This window comes from Henckelia pumila, chromosome 4, assembly GCF_033568475.1.
Source record: "Henckelia pumila isolate YLH828 chromosome 4, ASM3356847v2, whole genome shotgun sequence".
In the NCBI taxonomy this organism is placed as follows: domain Eukaryota; kingdom Viridiplantae; phylum Streptophyta; class Magnoliopsida; order Lamiales; family Gesneriaceae; genus Henckelia; species Henckelia pumila.
Window position 1 is genome coordinate 126009259 of NC_133123.1, and position 19587 is coordinate 126028845.

Genomic DNA, 19587 nt, shown 5'->3' on the forward strand with positions numbered 1-19587 from the left:
AAAGGCTTAGTAATTTTGAAAAAATCTCTAATAAAGCGACGATAAAACCCGGCGTGTCCCAAGAAACTTCTAATAGCTTTAACATTATTTGGCGGTGGAAGTTTTTCAATCGCAACCACTTTTGCTCGATCCACCTCAAGCCCATTAGATGACACTTTATGCCCAAGTACGATGCCTTCTTGCACCATGAAGTGGCATTTTTCCCAGTTAAGCACTAGATTTTTCTCTTAACAACGCTGCAAAACAAGGGTCAGATTGTGCAAACAATGATCAAACGAAGACCCAAACACAGAAAAATCATCCATAAAAATTTCCATGACTTCTTCCACCATGTCGGAAAAAATTGCATTATGCACCGCTGAAAAGTAGCCGGTGCATTACACAAACCAAATGGCATTCTCCTAAAAGCATAAGTACCATAGGGACATGTGAAAGTTGTTTTCTCTTGATCCTCTGGCGCTATAGCAATTTGATTAAAGCCAGAATAGTCATCTAAAAAATAGTAATGTTTATAACCTGCCAACCTGTCAAGCATCTGATCAATAAAAGGAAGAGGAAAATGATCTTTTCTAGTAGCCTTATTCAACCTTCTATAATCAATGCAAACTCTCCACCCAGTAACAGTACGAGTCGAAATCAACTCGTTTTTCTCATTTTTAACTACAGTCATACCTCCCTTTTTCGGCACAACCTGTACTGGCGACACCCAAGAACTGTCAGAAATAGCATAAATAATACCAGCATTCAATAATTTCTACACCTCAGCTTTTACCACTTCTTTCATCGCAGGATTTAACCTCCTTTGATGATCAACATAGGGATTATATGACTCCTCCATTAAAATCTTATGCATGCAAATATTGGGACTAATTCCCTTGATATCAGAAATTGACCAACCCAACGCAGATTTAAATTTTCTCAAAACTCTTAATAATTTATCTTTTTCATCATGAGTAAGAGAAGATGAAATAATTACCGGGTTAGTCGAATTTTCTCCCAAAAATGCATAACATAAATGATCAGGCAGTTCTTTCAATTCAGGAGTAGAAACTGATACCTCTTTTTCGACTTCCGAAGACAATGATTCAATTTTTTCTTGGTCATCTTTTTCCTTTGGCAACTTTCAAGAGCGAGAAATTGCTCTCTAAGTTCCCAATCATCCCCATCAAATTGGGTTATGGAATTAATTAAGCACCTCGCCAAAACGTCCTCCAATTCCAATCCTGCACAAAAATTATTCTCATAAGAATTAGATAAATCAATGCGATTACAAGAATGTACCTCCTCTTGGTATTTCATGGTTTTATAGATATTGAAAGTGACAGCATCACCACCAACTCGTAGAGTTAGTTCACCCTCCTGCACATCAATTAACGCTCCAGTCGCCAAGAATGGTCTCCCCAAAATTAGAGGGACATCTTGATCTTCTTCCATATCAAGCACTACAAAGTCAGCAGGAAAAATAAACTTATCTACTTTTACCAGTACATCTTCCACAAATCCTCTAGGATAAGTAAGAGAACGATCAGCCAATTGCAGAGTAATCGTGGTTGGTTTCACCTCGCCAAGCTCCAAAGACCTGAAAATAGACAAAGGCATTAAATTAATACTTGCACCTAAATCACATAATACCCTATTAACGGTCGCACCACCAATAATACAAGGAATAGTGAAACTCCCTGGGTCTTTCAGTTTCTGTGGCAATTTCTTTTGTAGGATGGCGCTGCACTCCTCTGTCAACTTCACTGTTTCAAACTCTTCAAGCTTTCTCTTCCTCGCCATCACATCCTTCATGAATTTAGCATAGTGTGGCATCTGCTCCAAAGCATCAGCGAATGGAATATTAATATGAATTTTCTTGAAAATGTCAAGAAACTTAGAAAACCTCTCATCTAACGCTTTCTTCTTGAACCGCTGAGGATATGGTAGAATAGCTTCTGGCACAAGCGGTTTCTCAGGAACAACTGCAGACTTGCTGGAATTTTTGCTATCAGAATTTTCGGACTTCACCACAATCTCTTCAACTTCCTCATCATCCACTGCCTTTGGATTATCAGTCCCAATTTCTTTACCACTTCTAAGAGTAACAACCTTACATTGCTCCCTAGTATTAACCTCAGTATTGCTAGGAAACACACCTCTCTGCTGATTATTCAATGCATTAGCCAGTTGACCAATTTGTGTTTCAAGATTTTTCATAGAAGCGCTCACATTGGTCAAGTGTGTCTCCATACTGTCAAGCCTATTTTCATTCCTCTTAAATCTTGTGGATGATTCTGCAATAAAACTACCCACCAAATCTTCCAACGATGCCTTACCCTCACCATTCTGAGTATTGAACCCCGGTGGAGGATTCAACACATTCTTATTGTTAGCTTAAGAAAAATTCTCATGATTACGCAAACTAGGATGATACTGATTGGGTACAGGATTATCTCGATAATTGTTGTAATTCCTGTTGTTCACATATTGAGCTTGCTCCACACTCTCAAATCCATCAGCAGAATTTACGGCATTCGCCAGTGATGCTGTCTCAGTAGAACTTTGATTCCCTTTGGTCAGTGCAGCCAATTGTGTAGAAATAGTAGCCATCTGAGCAGTCAAAGCAGTGAATGCATCCACCTCATGAATTCCAGCAGCAGGCTTCCTTATTGCAGATCTCTCACTCGGCCACTGATAACTGTTAACAGTCATTTGCTCAAGCATCTCATAAGCCTGTTCAGGAAATTTAGAAAATATCGAACCTCCAGCTGCAGCATCCACAGAAATACGAGTTGGCCCATTCAAACCATTGTAGAATAATTCAATCTGTTCCCAGTCCGGAAAATTATGGTTTGGACACTTTCTAAGCAACTCCTTGTACCGCTCCCAGGCTTCATACAACTGCTCAAAATCTTGCTGTTTGAATGTAGTAATCTCTATTTTCAACTGAGCCGACTTAGAAGGCGGGAAATACTTAGCTAGAAATTTGGAAGCCATATCATCCCATGTAGTAATACTCCCAAGAGGTAGGGATTGCAACCAACTACGAGCATTGTCCCTAAGAGAGAACGGGAACAATCGTAGTTTGATGGTGTCCTCAGTAACACCATGAATCTTTACTGTGTCAGCAATCTCTAGAAAAGTACGCAGATGCAGATTTGGATCTTCAATAGCTGCACCCCTGAACTGATTCTGCTGCACCATATTAATCAGAGCTGGCTTCAATTCAAAGTTATTCGCCGTGATGTTCTGCCGAGCAATCCCAGAATAATGTGTATTGATCACCGGTCGAAAGTGATCTCTGATCGGCACCTGAGCATTATTGACAGCTCTTTCCCTTTCTCTTTCTTCAGCTATTTGTTGCAACTCTTCTCTTCTAGCTTTTCGCAAAGCTTTAGCAGTTTTCTCGATTTCCGGATCAAAGAGCAGTGAGTCGTAACTTTGGCTTTTTCGCATAAACTGCATAGACAGAAAAAAAAAATTAAAATTAGAATCAACAAATAAAATAAAATTCTCTAAATCAAAATTAAGACTAATTAGCACAATTTAATATAAATCAAATAAAATTCATTCCCCGGCAACGGTGCCAAAAACTTGTTGCGTGTTTTTCGCTCGCAAGCGCACGATGTCAAGTTATAATACAGGAATTTAAGTCCAGATCATTCCCACGGAGAATGAATAAATGATATTATATCAAATATTTGCAACTAATATAATCCTAATCCTATGTAGAGCTACGAAGTTGATTTGATTTTTATAAAACTAAAATTTGCAAGAAACAAAACTAAATAACCACGAGTTCACGAAAAAAAATTCAATAAGCGATGAATGCTAGAGGTTCGACTTCACTTGACTGTACACCATAATTTATTTCTAATGATTGTTCAATTATAAAATCTTCTAGTTTATTAGCCAAGAATCCCTATTATTTTCTACTACCTCTCTCGAGTGTCAAGCAGAAATTTGTATTCAATAACAAACTCAATATCTCTATCAAAGTTCAATTATTAAATCCGTTAAATAGCACAATAATTCTTATAACAACTTCTATGGAGTTATATGCCTCTCGAACAGTATAAACACCAAAGATGTATTTTCTTATGTCGTATTCAAAATCTTCTCTCTCGAGTGATAGATTCTAAATAAAATATCATTCAATCTATGGCCAGTAAATTGAAAGCATTAAGATCAGGAAAATACAAATAAACTGTGCGAAGAAATTTAAATATATAAATCAAAATATGTCAATCATGGTTTCCAGTCAAGATCCGTCTACCTCTAGACTAAGAAATTAGTTCATAACGCAATTCAAAATCAAATAACTCATGTTTTTCCAACAATCCATAAACTAAGAAAAATAGAGTTCAAAGAAAAACTAGAACGAATTAGAATGAAACTTCTCCGTCGCCGGATGCCGCCGTCTTCCGTCTTCGTACCGAATTCTCAAGCTCTTGTGCACTTCCAATCGCTCAATAGCCGTCTTATGCTCTAAAAAACTCTCTATAACCCTCGTATCCTTCAGAATAAGCCTTAAAATCCTTTTTTAAACTCGATCAAAAACTTTCCAAATTTTAGGATTGCGCAGCGCTGGAGCGCTAGTCATCGGCGCTGGAGCGCCCGTCCAATTTCCTCAACAGTGCTGGAGCGCTGGTTTGATAGTGCTGGAGCGCTATTTCCTCGACTTTTTACCCTTCGGAAGACTCCGTGTAGCGCTGGGGCGCTAGTCTGGGCACTTTTATTTCTTTGTTCTTCAACTCTTTTTCACCTTCTTTTCACTTTTTTTGGCCGATTAAAATGAATAACACTTAAATTCTTGCAAACAACACAAACAACAAGAGAAATGCATAATATCGCTCAAAACACAACAAAAGCCAAGCTAAATCATATAAAATATAAGTGCATAAATTGCACTTATCAGATGCCTATTAAAATTTCACAGGGGAGAATTTTGCATTTTTAATATTTCACAGGGGTATTTGGTGCAAATAACTCATTTTTTGGACTAACATAATTTATTTAATATGAGTAGGAAAAAACTGTTACACCTTAAACGCATACAAATCTTGTGTTGTGAGATTAATGTTTTTAATTCATTAACAAGTCTCAAAATATTATGTTTTGATGATTACAAAATTAGGTTAATCGTTACTAATGTTTTCAGTGAGCAATTTGCAGAATTATAAAATAAAATTGAATAGGAGTTCAAAATATTGAAGAACGAATTGTTTACACTTTGGAAAACATTACAGAACAAGATTTTGAAGTTGTCCAGTACTCTTGGATCGAAAGCTCCGATGCTGGATCGGAACCTCTGATGTATATATGCCATTATTTTTATCTTCGAAAGACAGTTCGGAACCAACAAAGACCAATTCGGAAGCTCCGATTGTGGATCAGATGTTCTGATCTATTTCAAGCAATATTTTATTGTTCGAAAGTACTTCAGAAGCAACGAACTCCAGCAGATCGGAAGTTCCGATCTCCGACGGCGATGACAGGATATTGTCCGAAAACTTTTGCCCGACAGAGTATTTAATACAGCCGATCGGAAGCTCTGAAGACAGGATCGGAAGTTCCGATCTCTCCTTGGTGCCAAAAATTCAAATTTGAATTTGATGAAGATCGGAACTCCGTTCGTGGATCAGAAGTTCCGATCTCAACCGATTTCAACACTATAAATAGAGGCATTACGAGGCCATTTGAAAACACAACTCACATTCCGATTCTCTCATCCATTCAAGCATCATTTGAACGATTATTCAAGCATTCTAATTTTATTTCAAGTCCCTCAATATATACTTGTGTATCGAGTTGCATATGAAACGACTCGATCCTACTACTACTAATTTTTTTTATTTTACAAATAAATAACTAAATATTTAATATAATATATATATAATTAAAACGTATATATATATATATAATAAATAATTACTTTTTAAAATAATTATAAACATAAACAATTTTTCATAAAAATGTTCCCACAAAAAATCCATAATAAGAATTTGCATGCAAACAAAATAAGTATAACTCATGCAATAAAATCATTATCAACCTCTCAATAAAAATTCTCACCTAAACTCCATAAACCCATAATTAAATCATAAAACATGTGCAGAAAACATAATAATATTCAATTCATTGAAAACTTGACTAGAGCGATGGTCACGGGCTAGCCGGCCGCCGGGAGCTCATGTGTCTTCACCACTAGTCGGAGCAACATTCTCTAGATCTATTTCTTGCTCACCTGCACCATTTAAGTCTAGTGAGCCTAGAGGCTCAGCACGTTCTATCTCATAGTAACAACATGAATAAAAATGATGCACCACATAATACATGCAAGATACATAATAAATAATATATATATCCATGCATGCCCTTATAATACATATATCATAATCATCACGTAACATAGCATACATAATCATACGTAATCATCATGCATCATAATAAGGGCCTATCATCATTTAAAAATCTGAAGGTTATATCCATGCTGTGTGATGTGTCATGTCGATTGATCAATCTAAAACCAACGTACGTGGCGGTGGGATCTCCATCTCTTGGCCCTTTCATCAGGTAAATATAATCATAATCGTATGGAAAGGAAATCGGGCCCCAGTATCCCGACCCACAGTCCCGTGTCATATGGAAAGGTCTCCGGGCCTAGGCATCCCATCTCCAATCCCGTAGGTTGTCACACACCCACTTCAACTCCCTTAAAATATTTTTCATTGCCCAGCATCACACATATACATATAGTATCATGCACATACATAAAATTTTTCATGATCTTATTTTCATAAAATATTGCCCGTAAATATATATTTAATTATTTAATAATAAATGTAAAAACAATAATTTTTCTTACTTAAAATATTCATGCAATAATTAAATATATATTTACGAACCATGCATAATTTTCATGGATTGGTTCAGGCTGCTGACTCCTTAGACTTAAGCCTATTAACTTTTAGACTGGCCCAAAAATTCATAGACTGACCCAAAAATTCTTATGGGCCCACGAGCCCATAAAAATCATTGGGCTAACTTAAATAAAATATTTGAGGCCCAAATAAAATTATTTGGAGGCCCAAATAATTTTATAACTAATTAATTTAGCCAAAAAACACAATAAATCATTAAATACTTAAAATAAAAATACCCAAGCCCGGACCACCTAACTCGGACCCGGACCAACCTGACATGACCCATGACCCTACTGACCCGACCCAAGACCCAGAACCTACCCGGATCTGCCCTAAAACCTAGAACCCGATCCCCCCTTTCTTCCCAAGCTGCTGCCGCGTGCAGCACCTAATTCCGGTGTTCGGCCGGCCAACTCCGGTCACCAATGACCGGAGTACCACCACCCAAGTATAGCCCACTCCCAGATGTTTCTAACAAGCCAAAAACCAGACCACACCATTGACTATGGAGTGAGAACGAAGCTCTGGAATCTTGCCCATCTGCAGCTCATGCGTAGACGCAAGCAGTTGCGGCGTTTTCCATTGTGCGACTTGCTCAGACCACTAATGACCATGAAACCACTTCCTAGACCTATAAAACATCCATACGGTTCTAACCCAACAAACCACGCACAAATCCATGGCCTGAGGAAGGAGAACGAACCCCCTTTCCTCAGAACCCTAAACCTGCGACCTGTGCACAAAAAAATGAAGAGGGCTTCGGCCCTGGCCTATTCCACCCACATGCAACCATCTAGACCAACCGCAAGGACCCCAACACAACTTATAACCATGAGCCAGCAGTCCAGAACGAGTCCATGGCAGAAAACATGAAGAAATTTCATGAAAGGTGGATCAAAGTGTGGATTGTTCAACAAACTATGCATAACTTTCATGCAAACACATCATAGAACATTAGCATAACGTATCATGATCAAATAAGAATATAAAACTTGAATGGTGGCCAAAAGAGAGAATTCAAACATGCCTTGGTTGATTTTTGAATCAAAACTTGATTACGACGCGTACGACGATCTCCGGGACGAACGAACTTCAAAACTTCAAATAAATCTTCAAAGTGCTTGTGTGTGATGTGAGTTTTCTGGTGAAAACGATGGAGAAGAAGGAGATGGCGGCTAGGGTGATTAAACGTGAATGAGATGAATAAATAAGTCTAGATATAAAAATTTTGAGATTATCTTAATTATCTAGACTTATTGGGTAGATAATATATCACAATAATATAAAAATAAAACTCTTAAAATTAACTAATTTCAGATAATTTTCGTAATATAATTTTAAAGGATTTTTAAAACTCCTTAAAAGCCTTTAAAATTACTTAATTTAGTAAAAATTGGCTCCATAAATATATATATATACATAAACTATTATTTTCTGAAAGTAATACCTTAAGAATAATATTTTAAGGCTCATAAAATCCTCATAAAATATTTTGAGTGAAAATCTATCATCTCGTTCATCCACGGTCCCGTCTACGCGATAAAAAAACTAATATTTCTAACAATTCCATAAATGGCATAATTGCGGGTGAAATGCTAAAAATAATATTTAAATCATGCACATAGAATCACATAATTCACATAAAGTCATTTAACCCATTTATTAAAATTTTTTACTTTAACTATTTCCTAGTTATGCATGCGAAATCACCTAAGAAAATTCTGGGCGTTACAACTCTATTCAAACGTTTAAAAACTATGCATCCATAAATGAATAAATAAAACAATACTTAATATAATATATATATATATATATATATATATATATACTTGAAACGTGTAAATATATATATATATATATATATATATATATTAAATAATTACTTTCTTATTTATTTGAAAAAAAAATAGTAGTAGTAGGATCTAGTTGTTTCAGTATAAGTGCTCGAAAATCGTAGTTGTGTATACTCGAGTGTGAAATCGAGTTTATCGAGTTGTTGTGGCTATCTTTGGAGCCCTTAAGGACAAGTGTTTCGAGTTGTTGTGAGGCTATCCTTAGAGCCCTCAAGGCTAAGAGATACGGTGATCGTGTTATTGCTGTATCGACTAACTTGGAGCCATCAAGGCCAAGACGAAGTGCTAGTGATATCTTGTTTAATCGATCTTAACCAAAAAGGGGAAAAGTAGATGATTTATCTTCGAACTTTCACAAACATATCATCTCTAATTTATCGCTTTATTTACTTTCCGTCATTTACTTTATTTACTTACTGCATTTATTTTTTACTGCCCTAAGTCTTTCGCATGCGTTTTTGCAAAATTATTTAAATTGATAAAGTTGCCAATAGAACTTAATTTCTCTCTCTCTCTTCCCCAATTAGATTCTTACAAATACAAAGAGAAACAAAATGACAATGATCAATCTGCTGATCTTTCATATGAGCTCAAATCATGGTGTGATGTGGTGGGTCGCCCATCGAAGGGGATGGTGTATGAATATGGACATGATCGTTATTTTGGAAGAGTATAGAATGGAAATTCACTTATACCAGCGACAACATGTAAATAGATTTGTTCAAATGAAGAAAATAAAGAACTGTCAAAAGAAATCGAATACATGGGAACAACTACCAAGATAATAAAGCAAGCAATCATTGAAGGTAAGAAGCAATTAGAACTTGATATCATAGAAAGTAGACATCGTGTAGTTACCCATCCCGAAATCACTAACTAAGCAACATATAAGCATGCAAAATAACTTAAAACACAATAATCAAATAAACCAACATAAACTTAAATAATTCAACTAAAACTACTGGCAAGAATACAATCGGCCCAAAAACAGATGTCGATAAATGTTATACAACCCCATTGAAGGAAATACTAAATTCCACAAATGAAACCCTGGTACAGTACAATCCATCTTACTGTAGCTCAACGACCGCTACCTCCTGGTCCGTCCAACCTAAGTCATGCCTCGTAGAATGGGGTGTCCATGACTCCATAACAAACACTGAGGACGTGAGCTAACAATGCTCAGTACGAAAGTATGAGAATACACAAACTATGAATGCTAAATGCAAATAAACGGGTACCAGAACATATCACGATAGAAACTCTTGCTCAACAAATGGCGTCTTGGTATGTAGCATACTGGGCCGTCGCATCATGAGGTACTCCCATACCATAAGAAATATGTGGAATTTCCGGACCCAAATCCATGAATCCATCCACAAAAACTTCGGGGCTTAGCAACTCCTCTAGTGGTAATATCAAAGTATATGCTCGACGTGATAATGCATGCAACATAATAATCGTGACATAATAAATGCAAATAAGTCATGCCATATAAATCATGCAAACATAAAACATGCATACACAACCAGGATATCTCGGATAGTATGTCCGTACCTCAGAATAAGCAACTTAACGATACTGGCTCTCAATTCCAAGCCTATGAGTGGACAATCACCATATCACTAAACATCTACTAAAAGCCTTAACTAGACTAATAGCTACTTGCCAAAGCTAATCAGAGTCTCACGATAGACTTGCGTTCGTAGTCAGCCCTTTGACGATGATTGGCCTAAACTCAAGACACAACACCGCTACGATCCCGGTAGCGCTTAGTCACTATCTAACCCTCGAATACGACGCTTGGAAACCCTCAAGACTAACTAGGAACGAAGCAGAAATTGAGAAATGAGTGAAGAAAGTGAGGCTCTCGGCCTCTATATATAGACCTCAATCGGAAGGTTCAATCCCTCGTTCGAAGCTTTCGAATGCACTTCGGAACTTTTGATCGTCCTTTCGAACTCCCTCTATCGAATGTGTCTTTGAGTGGACAACACACTGCTGCCGACACAGTTCGGACCTTTCAAACTCTCTCAAGTACAATCACCAATCAAAACTCATATCTTGTCTGACTGAAACGAGATTGGAGCTTCCGATCTGGAGTTCGGTGCTTCCGAATTGCTCTTCGGAGCTTCTGAATTTTTCACACACTTGAAACCCTCGGAAATATTTTTGATCATTCTGAATCCGATTTCCAATTTCTTAAACCCAAATAAGAACTCACTAATCTGCTTAAACAGTAGATTAACTTAATTAAGAGTCGGGCTACTACACATCGTGAAGAGAAGCTAGTCGAGAAAAGTAGAAAGAAAGAAGAAAATCTGGAAGAAATGGTTCGTAAAGTGATCCTAGTGGTGGGATATACAAATCATGTATTTGCAGGAGGATCTGGCTTCCGTCAACGCCATTACAAATGATGTGAATGTTAGATCAGTTGTAGGATTTCAAGCTTATTTAAGTACGTGTTTTGATACTTCAGAGATTTGAACCAGTTTGACTCCTTAGAGATTTGAATAAGTTACTTTGATGCTTTAGAGATTTGAAAATTTATTAAGTTTATTATGATTTTATTAATTATCAATGATTTAGTTTATATGTTTGATGTGAATATTTATTTATTTATGTGATATTTTGTGGATTGAGAAATATTGGAATTTATTATAATATACATTTAGTAATAAAATTAGAAACGAATTTGTACACAAAATTATAAACGGATTCATAAACGGAATTTTTTAAATATACGGATTTATAAATAAAATAAAATTGTATTTGTTATGTTATTTGAGACCGACTAATGACCGATTTGAGATAAAATTAGAGAAGAAATTTGTATTTGAAACTAATTGTATCAGACTAAATTAAAAACAGATTCGCAAACAGTTTTATAATCCGTCTCTAAAATTAGAAACGAAATATTTTCGTTTCAAAATAAGAAACAACACCTTCAACGTACAACGGATTTTTGAGACGTAAGTTTCGTCTCAAACTTTTGTTTGAGACAGAAAAATGGCTTCAAGCGAATAAACCAACTCATTTGTCCTAATTATACAAGTTTCATTTCATTTATAGTTTATCTTAAATATATAGTCCACTTTTTACATTTGATAGCATTTTTCTTGTTTTTCCCCTGATTTACGTACCTCCGTTAATTAATTATTGAAAAATATATAACTATTTTTGAAAGAATTAAATAGGAATAAAATTTGAATGTTGTTTGTAAACTTTATCTTTTCGATATTTTTTAATTTGGATGAATAACAAACAAGACTACATCTTTGAGCCGAATATTATTAAAAACCCACAACTTACACATGATTTTTCAAAATAGTGAATTAGTGGTTTTTCACGATACTCTTGAGTAATGAGGTAATTATCCGAATATTTCATTATATATTATTAAAAAAAAGATTTTATCATTTAAAAAGGATGAAAAATTAAAGAGAAACTTCCAAAGAAGATGAGAGTCGTGACAAATTGTGGCATTGGTGAAGGCCATCTTCAACCCTCGTTTGGTTGTCTACCTCAATCTCAAGATTATTTGTAGCCAAATCAAGTATCGATTAACCGTAAATTTTAGATACAGAAGCTATAATTTTTATTTTTTTAACAAAAAAACTGTAAGGGAATAGGGGTTGCACATAAACAGTTTGAGGTGTTGTCACAAGGTGTTGACAACACCTACAATAACATCTTGAGTAATTTGCAGCGGAATATAATTAAAGCGTAAATAAAATAAATAAACAACCAAATAAATAGACTCAATTGATTTAAGCAAGAGTATAAAATACTCTTGCAGTGCCTCAGGGCAAAACTTCACTAGAAAACTTTCAAAGAGTTTTACAAACCCTAAAACTAGTGATTATTGAAAAACTCAATTTTTCAAAGCAAGTGAGAAAATAAATAATAAAAGTTCTCCTAAAACATTCTATATGAAATAGAATAACGAAAACGAAGTAAGGAGAAAAATCTTGAAGCCAACAACACGTGAGACGAAAAAACTCTTCGATTAACTATCTTCGAGTGTTCTTCACGGCTTCAAGCAATCACGACCGATATAAGTTTCAGCAGCTCTTTCTCAATGTACGTATATTGAAGCTTCTTCTTTTTTTTTTCACGATCTCTCTCTTCCAATATATATACTTGAATCCTTCCTTTTAGATATTTTCTTGTAAAGATAGGATTCTAGATCTTGTTTCTTTTTTATCAAGTCAAATCTACATAGTAAAGGAATTAAATCATTAGAGATAAGATAGTAAATATTATGATAAACTTAATCATATCTCAAATCAAGTTATTCAATGAAATAAATAACTTATATAAAATTACTTCATGTCCAAGAAAGGCAAAAGATATTAAATAAATTCTTTTCAAAATAGGATGATTTTAAGGAATTCAATCTCCTCATTTTTGCCTTTCTGGACAAAACACATTTAACTCACAGACATATCAACTAAACTCCCCCTTAATCAAAACTCCTCCTGAATAGATTCTCCCCCTAAGTATATCCAGAGGTATTGTCGCGAGATGTTGGCAACATCTAGCTATGACACCTTAAATCAAAAACCATAAGAGCAAGGAGAAACACAAATAAGAAATCATATCAGAGTTAACACCACAAAAAGACAGTTTTGATTAGGATCAGAGAATAAAAACAATACTAAAAAAAATCAAACTAAACTAGCAAAAACAAAAAGAAACTAAAACTAAGATTAAAATTGATTGCTCTCAGATTCCGTTTCTTCTGCTTCACTTCCTTCTCCCCTTTTTTGTTCAGAAGATCCAGCTCCGCTTAGTAGTGATTCATAATGAGCCTTTAATCCTTCATAATAGGCTAGGTCAGCCTTTGCTTGTGCAATCTTCTGTTCAGCATGCACCAATTGAGCTTGTATGAATGCAGGATCAACATCATGAGCAGTAAAGGGGAGGGGGGGGGTACAAAAACAGCAGTGGCAGAGGAGGTGTTGGTAGCACCTGCCACAACACCTGCGGCATCAGCTGACTCGGACCAAGGAAGGTCTATCTTTCGATTTCCTTTGAGCAATGCAGGTGGAGATCTTTAGAAACTCTCCTGGAGCAATAAGTGCTTCATCATCATCCTTCTCAATCTCTTGAGAGAGCATCATAGAATAGATGAGTGATGGATAAGGCAGCTTCAGTGTAGGTTGAGCACCATCTACAAAAGCCATGACTGTGTCAAACACGAGTCGGTCAAAGTTGAATGCAATTCCAGTACCAATAGCATACAAGACAGGGGCTTGATGCTTGGTAACCACACTGAAATTTCCGGATAGAGTCCAAGTCTTCACGACAGTTTTATGGAGGACAGATTAAAAAGAAGTGAGCTTGGCTGCTGGCAATTTCTTAGGATGAGCTGGGTAAACAGTGACATGTCCTCTAGTGATGACAGATTTCATCTCATCCATAGTAGGCAGAGCAACATCATCAGAGGCAGGAGTCTGGAGAAATCCATTTATAATGGCAGGGCTGAAGGAGAAGATCTGCCCACGCACATAAACTTTCCTATACTTCATGTATCTAGGATCCTTCACAGCTTCAGTGATATTGCAGTAGAACTCACGCACCAGTTCTCTGCAATAAGGACCAGCAGTAGTAACAGTAGACAGTATGTTCCTTACCTCGAAAAATCTCACCATGTTCTGAGCTCCATAGCTCTCAACATCAATGTTATGCTCCTCCAGAAACTCTCGATCAACATAATTCTCCCAGCAATCAGCAATCTCCTTGGAGTAAAAATCAGATGAATATGATGAGTTTACCTGGTATTCTTCGCCTAAGGTGTTGTCCAGTGTGTCGGCAACACCTTCCTCAGCACCTTCCTCTTCTTCTTCAGAGTCATCAGAATTTGACTCTTCTTCCAACTCTTTCTCAGCATCTGAATCTTCACTCGAATCAGAGCTGGAATTCTCAGAAGGTTGTGGGTGGTTGTCAGCAAATTCTGCGAGCATCTCCTCGTCTGGTTCATCTTCAAATTCTGGAACAGGAGCTGTAGCAGTGGATGTAGGCTTCTTGCCTTTTGACTTCTTCATTTTAGCCATGAACTGGGCTATTGACATCTCTTCTTCATCGGACATAACAGGAGGAACAGTAGATGTCTCCTCAACAGTAGGAACAGATGCAGGTGCATCTTTCTTATCAGCCGCAGGAGCAACAGGTGATGGAGTTTCTGACTCTGTGGAGTCCTTATCAGAGGAATCACTTGCGGATTTGCTTTCAGCAGCAAATGGAACCGGAATAGCATCTTCAGAAGGTTCCTGGGTACTCGATTTTCCCCTTTTTCGGCGGACTAGCTTAAAGTCTTCATCAGAGCTCTCATCCCCAGAGGTGAATTCAGTGTCCACCAGAGATGGTCTTGATGGTTGTCCTTTTCTACGGAATCGTTTGGAGGCAGTATAATCTGGGTTGTATCCAGCTTGTCTCTTGGATCGGTGAGTTAAGGGTTTCGTGGGAAACACCTTATTCACCATGCTCATGTCTGGTAAATTCTCTATATCGATGGAATTTGCCAGGCTCTCCTGGAGCGATGGAGTCCAGAGGCACAGGTTCCTCGGCAACAGGAATGATTGCTTGCTCAACCACAGGGTGTGGTGATGTAGGTGCTGTGATACCTTCCGCAGCATCTTCCATATATCCCATCTCAGAACGAATATCGTGTGAATCAAAACCCTTTCCTGCCATTAGAATATGAAAGAATGAAGGACACAGAAATTTTGAGCAATTTGAAAATCGGGAGAACAAATAATACACTAGAGTGATACGAAACAAGGAAGTAGAATATTTCCTTAAACAGATAAGAACACAGATATATTAGGCACAAAATTTTTTCCTATTCTAGCTCGGATTCTGAGTAGGCCCCAACGGTAACAAAATCCCCAACGGTAACTCTTCAAAAACGGTAACAAATCCGATTTAAAATAGGCAATAAATCCCTTGAATTTCACCGATAATCTAGGCCCAAATATTTCACCAAATATTACCAAAATTAACTCCTCATCAGAATATAACACCACTGTAACAAAATCCAATCACTTTCAAATTCAAAAATTCAGAGGATAGGGCAAAAATCAAAATTTTTATTTGATCAGAATTTATAACCTTTCGGCCAAATATATTCACAAATATGCATGCCCTAATTATGTCTAGAAACAGAGTGTGACATAAAAATAAAATGCAATTTTATGCACAAATAAATGTTGACAAGTGAGGTGTTATCCACGATGTTGAAAACATCTCCCAGCAACACTTTAGGATTCCAGAAAAAAAATTATTATATCCAATTCATTATTTTTGCAGAAGTGGTAGCCTGCACACTAAAGAAACGATCTTCAAATGGACCCCTTTAGGTAGCTTTTTCCATTTGCTTCTGATTATCAATTAAATTTGATGATTGACTCAATTCAAGCTTAGTCATCCTTGTTCTTTTGATATTCTGATTTTGCAAAGTCATTTTTCATTTGGGACAAGATCATGGAATACACGAACGTCCCTCCACTACTTCGTGACTCAGTCAGAACTCTTCTTCAATTTATCCGAATTAAACTGTAAAATATTTTTCAAAGAATCCTGAGTGAAAACTAGTCAATGGTTACAAAGTATCAACCACATCACAAAACAGAATGAATGCATGAATGCAGTATGCCTATGATCCTAAAAATGCACATGCATGAAAAGGTGTTGTCACAGGGTGTTGGCAACACTCCTGAAAACATCTCGGTTCTGTCTATAATACACACATACTGAGAAACTTCCTTAAATCGGAAAATCTCTCGAAATCCAAAGCTTTTGTGAATATATCAGCTAATTGGTTATTAGTTCCAACAAACTCAATTAAGATCATGCTTTTTTCGACCAAAACTCGAATGAAGTGATGTCTAATGTCAATGTGTTTGGTTCGAGAGTGTTGTACTGGATTTTTTGATATATCAATGGCACTTGAATTATCACAGTACACAATTGGAGTATCACTCTTATTAACACCATAATCATTTAGCATTTGATTCATCCAAAGGAGTTGAGAGCAACAACTACCAATAGCAACATACTCAGACTCGGCAGTAGACAGTGAGACACAATTTTGTTTCTTACTATACCAAGATACTAAGTTATTCCCCAAGTAGAAACATCCTTCTGAAGTACTCTTTCTCTCATCTAAATTTCCAGCCCAATCAGCATCACTAAACCCTACCAAATTCGAATTGGTTTCTTTAGTGTACCACAAACCCAAATTCAAAGTTCCAGCCACATATTTCAGTATACGTTTTACGGCCTTTAAGTGAGTAACTTTTGGGTTAGACTGGTATCTAGCACACAAACAAACACTATACATGATATCAGGTCTAGTAGCACTTAAATACAAAAGACTACCAATCATACTTCTGTAGAGGGTGTTGTCAACACCTTCGGCAACATCCTCCCTAGACAGTTTTTCATTAGACCCCATAGGTGTACGCATGTGTTTAGTGTTATCATTCAGAAACTTCTTTACAAGATTTTTAGCATACTTGCTTTGACACAAAAATATACCATCATGTATTTGTTTTACTTGCAAGCCCAAGAAATATATTAACTCACCAACCATGCTCATTTCAAATGTAGAAGACATGCACTTCACAAAATCATCAACAAGTTTATCATTTGAAGCACAAAAAATTATATCATTCACATAGATTTGACAAATTAAGATATTACCTTGAGACTTTTGCACAAACAAAGTCTTATCAACTTCACCTCTTTTGAAGCCAATATTGAGCAAGTACTCAGTAAGTCTCCCATACCATGCACGTGGTGCTTGCTTCAATCCATACAATGCCTTTTTTAACTATATACACATAATCAATATGATTTGGATCCTCAAACTCTTTAGGTTGTTTCACATAGACTTTTTCATTTAGGATCTCATTCAAAAAGGCACTCTTTACATCCATTTAAAAAAGTTTCATTCCCATGTTGCATGAAATAGCAAGCAAAAGTCGGACAGACTCAATGCGGGCTACAGGAGCAAAGGTTTCATCAAAATCCACCCCTTCAACCTGTGTGTACCCTTGAGCTACCAACCTAGCTTTATTTCTAATGATGTTTCCTGACTCATCAGTTTTATTCTTGAAAATCCACTTAGTTCCTATGACATTACCATGAGCAGGACACGGTACTAAGTACCAAACATTATTCCTAACAAATTGTTCTAATTCTTCATGCATAGCATTGACCCAAAATTCATCTTTTAAAGCCTCTTCAACCTTTTTGGGTTCAATGTTTGACAAAAAACAAGAGAATCTTACCTGAGAATATGTAGAACTCATGCACAACAAACCTGCCATCTTTCGATAATCCACTTTCTCTTTCCTTCGAGTTTGCAAGTCTTCATGCACATCTCCAATGACCTGTGAGGTTGGGTGATTCTTCTGAATTCTGCTTGGAACATTTTTTCCAGCTTCATTTACCTCACTGTTCTCATCAATGTTCTCATTAGTAGGTTTTTCAACTTTTGATTCTGGATTTTCTGTAGGAGGTGTTGTCGAAGGTGTTGGCAACACTCCTTTGACAGCATCTAAATTTCCAGAATTATCCAGCAGATCATTAACTTCATCCTCAGCTGTTTTCTTTTTTAGATCTGCAAAGTCATCAAAAAAAATATTAATTGACTCAACAATAGTCCTTGTTCTCAAGTTATACATCCTATAGGCTCGGCTATTTGATGAATATCCCAAGAACATACACTTATCACTTTTTGCATCAAAATTAGCAAGATGATCCCTATCATTCAAAACGTGACATACACATCCAAAAACATGAAAATATTTAAGGTTTGACCTCTTTCCCATGAGAATTTCATAGGATGTCATAGTAGTACCATTCCTCAAATAAACTCTATTTGAAATATGACATGCAGTATTCAAGGCTTCAGCCCAAAAACGTTTTGAAATATTTTTCGAACTTAACATCACTCTTGCCATCTCTTGCAAAGTCTTATTTTTTCTTTCAGCAATTCCATTTTGTTGTGGAGTTTTAGGAGCAGAAAATTCATGAGAAATACCTTTCTTATCACACAAACTTGCAAAAGAAGAATTTTTGAATTCCTTACCATGGTCAGTACAAATTTTGATTACCTTCAGATTGTATAGGTTCGAAATCTTAGTGAGCAGTTTCTTGAAGGCATCAAATGTGTCCGATTTTTCTCTCAGAAAATTTACCCAAGTATATCGTGAGAAATCATCCACACAAACAAAAGAATATTTCTTACCTCCAAAGCTTTCAACATCCATTGGACCCATCAAGTCCATATGTAAAAGCTCAAGGCATCGTGTTGTCACAGATGTTGGCAACACCTCGTGTGTCACCCTAGTTTGCTTCCCTTTCTGACATGCTTCACACACAAATGGAATACCAGATTTTAAGTTAGACATACCTCTTACAACATCTAACTTACTTAAGTTCTTTAATGTCTTGAAATTTGCATGACCCAATTTTTGATGTTATAGATCAAACTCATTAACTTTGGTGTGTCTACAAGCCATCTCTTCTCCGAGTTGATAGCAGTTGTCGGATGACCTAGTACCTTTCATGATACAGAGATTTGAATCATCAAAAACTTTGCATAATTTCTTATCAAATTGCACATGCAGATTATCATCACAAAGTTGGCTTATGCTTATTAGATTTGCGGTTAATCCTTCCACATGAAGCACATTGCGAAGCTTGGGCAGACCAACAACATTCAAAGTTCCCTTTCCAACAATGTTTCCTTTTGAACCTCCACCATAGGTTACTTTTCACTTTTCTGTTCAACATAGTCAGTGAGAAACTTT

General features: G+C 36.4%; 1 non-coding gene across 1 annotated transcript; it reads left to right on the forward strand.

The window, feature by feature from the left end:
* Positions 1 to 2824: 2824 nt before the first annotated feature.
* Positions 2825 to 2930, forward strand: LOC140869913 (small nucleolar RNA R71). The gene has a single exon (XR_012146903.1). It is a non-coding gene; the product is annotated as a small nucleolar RNA R71 (small nucleolar RNA).
* The last annotated feature ends 16657 nt before the right edge of the window (positions 2931 to 19587 follow it).